The sequence below is a fragment of the Bombus pascuorum genome, chromosome 1 (assembly GCF_905332965.1).
Source record: "Bombus pascuorum chromosome 1, iyBomPasc1.1, whole genome shotgun sequence".
NCBI classification, from domain to species: Eukaryota; Metazoa; Arthropoda; class Insecta; order Hymenoptera; family Apidae; genus Bombus; species Bombus pascuorum.
The window spans coordinates 3,978,815-3,981,818 of NC_083488.1; positions in this window are offsets into that span (position 1 = coordinate 3,978,815).

Below are 3,004 nucleotides of genomic sequence, written 5' to 3' on the forward strand. Positions count from 1 at the left end.
TATCTTTAAAAAAAAAAAAACATTTATTGCAAATCAGCAACGATTCAACGTACGAAACAGTTACGAAATAACCAGGAACAGAAATTCGTCTGTACGACGAGACTTCGTCGGTATTCCCGTGACATTGAGGCGTTTGAAGATCTCTACGAAGATTCCATTTTTTTTCTCTCTTACAGCGTTATTAATAGACACAAGTTGTTCGTCGCATAATTCTCAATAGATTGACTGGCTAGAACCAGTGTGAGAAAAAAAGAAAATGATACTCTGCAATAATGTGCACGTATACCAAATTTTCCTGGAATGTTGGAATACGTTTACATATAGTAGAGGTAAATAGATTGTCAATAATGCAGAAATTATATTCTTAAACTTTGTATGTATCATGTACTGTACACTTCAGAAATATTTTCAATGGATCCACTAATGTGTTCAATTCGTACGTTCTGCCCTGTATACATATAATGTTTCCATCGCATTCGTCCAGACAAAATGCAATATTCGAAAAAGCTTCTCACATTGGCGGCGCCTATGGACTCGTTTATTTATAGTACGCCACGATGTCTCGACATCGGAGTGTAAACATGTCGGTACTACCATGGACTTCATTTTATTTTACGATGTACTTTTCTCTCCTTTTTTCTCTCATGCGCCTTCTTTTTTTCTTTTCCTTTCAATTACGTCTCTACACTGGGAAGAACGCGCTTTTTATCATAACCGCAATCCGTGAAACTCCTGGGGATTACTAATAACTGATTCGAGGAACTGTGATCGCGCAAACTCGCCGAGCTTTGATTTTATATCGGCTCTTTCGAAACATTCTGTTTCCTGTAGAGAAATTGAAAAATCAACGAATAAAGTAAACGAAGAAGGAAGAAGGCAACAATGATAAAGAACAAAGATTATTTTGGTTCTGATGTTAATTAAGGAAGTTGTGGTATTTTAATCAGTCTATTTCATAAATTTAGACGAAAAATGTAAGGATTACATATCTGTGGTTCACTTTAATCGTTCTTTCATTTTTTATACCGAAGAGTTGAAAAATTCCTCAGTAACTTCCGAACTTGTTCTTCCAATTGCGAGTCACTTTGTTTTTTAGCTCGAATATGGCCTATAGTACTCGTAAGATGAATCACTGACCTATCATAAGAATTGTGATAAAGACTCAATCGGAATAACAAATGGAATTTTCTTGAGGAAAAACTGAATATAATTTCTAAGGTCTCAGAGATCCCCATCCTTTGTATTACTTGGTAAAGTCCTTCTTTAAATTCTAATAATTTTGTTAAACTGCGATCTTGTCGATGTTGGTATATACTTATACTATACACGTATATACTTATTTTGCAGTTGTTGCTGAAATAAAAGAGATGGTCGTTTCGTTGGTTGTCCAGCTTAAAGCATCCCTGATCACATTTACTAGGTTACGGTTTTTGTGTATCTCGGTTTGCTCCGCTATCCATATAGATGTTGACTAACATCAGGAAGACCTATAAGGTGTTCCAATAATTCTTTGATAATCTTTGTTACTTTTAGAAATGCGATGTAAGGTCACTCACAAAGTTTGAATATTTTAAAATTTTACAATTATTTTTTAATTATTATATTACGAAGAAGTCCATGACACGTAAGGATAACATAAATAATCATTTCTTTATAAACGGAAGATTTTCAGATATTTCAAAGTTATATCTATTGCAATATTGTATTGATATAAATGGACAATATTTTGAGCATCTCTCGTTCTTTTGCTCCTTCGTTTATTGTCGAATGAGATTGTATTAGACGTCATTGAAATCGTCTGAACGAAGTCTTTTAAAAGTAAGATTATTTATTAAAATAAAATTGATTGTTGTTTTTATACTTTGATGCAATCTCATTAAATATGTAGAAATTCTATGCGATTAGCTTTTGCGCAAGATTCATCGAAGATCGTAATGCATCGCACCGCGTTTATATAAAATCACAAAATGAAATTATAAGTGATTATCTTACACGTTAATGGTTATCTTTAACCGGCAAACGCAAAAATTCTGCCGTCCTCTTCATTTTCATCCATTTATTGGAATATCGGGATCAGAAATGATTGGATGTCGAAAAAGAAATAATCTACTTGTTTGAATAAAGTGGTTGTATGCAAATTTCAAGTCACGTACAATACATACGATCACAACTGAAAAATATTTAATAGCATCGATATGTGAACACTTATCGAAAGTTCACGTCCTGTTAAATTAATATCTTTTGAAGGTATTAAGATGTCAAATCCAATAAAAATACTCACTGCCCTGTAAATATAAAATTTTTGTTATCATTATACGAAAAAAATGCACCAAACAGTCCAACGTTAAATAATATATTTATGTATATTGATATATTATATCTATTCTGAATTGTAAAAATACAAACGTCCTAATATGATCAATTATTGCGAATAAAAGGATTTTCCAAAGTTTTTGTCATGAAAAGAAATTTTATGAGAAAATACACGAACTTTATGCATTATTCGACGTTGAATATAAATGATGTTGAATATGTATATTTATAATTATCTGTACTTGATATGAAAATGCAAATTGGCTTAAACAAATGCTACGTTTAGTAAACAAAACATATATCAATGACAATTACAGTCATTCAATAGACATAAATACATGCAATGAAAAAGACAAAGAAGAATGAAAGCCAAACATGATCGTTTCTCTTTCTTTTTTTCACGTCTTATAGTAAACTTTTTAATCTGTAGAGCGTAATAACTCGTACTTCTGCGTAATTGAATGTGTTTTGAAACGGGAAAGGTCATTCCGGACTGTCAAACAGGTTCATAATTTTTTAACGTCGATAAAAATCAGAAGTACTTAACTAACGTCATTGATTACGTGCAAGTTCCAAAATAAAAAATACTACGTATGTTGTCGTATATTGTACGATTAGAAGAAAGAAAAACTAATAGGAAATTCAGTTGGGTTAAACTCGTTTTTAAAATTAAAGTTTATCAATACCAATC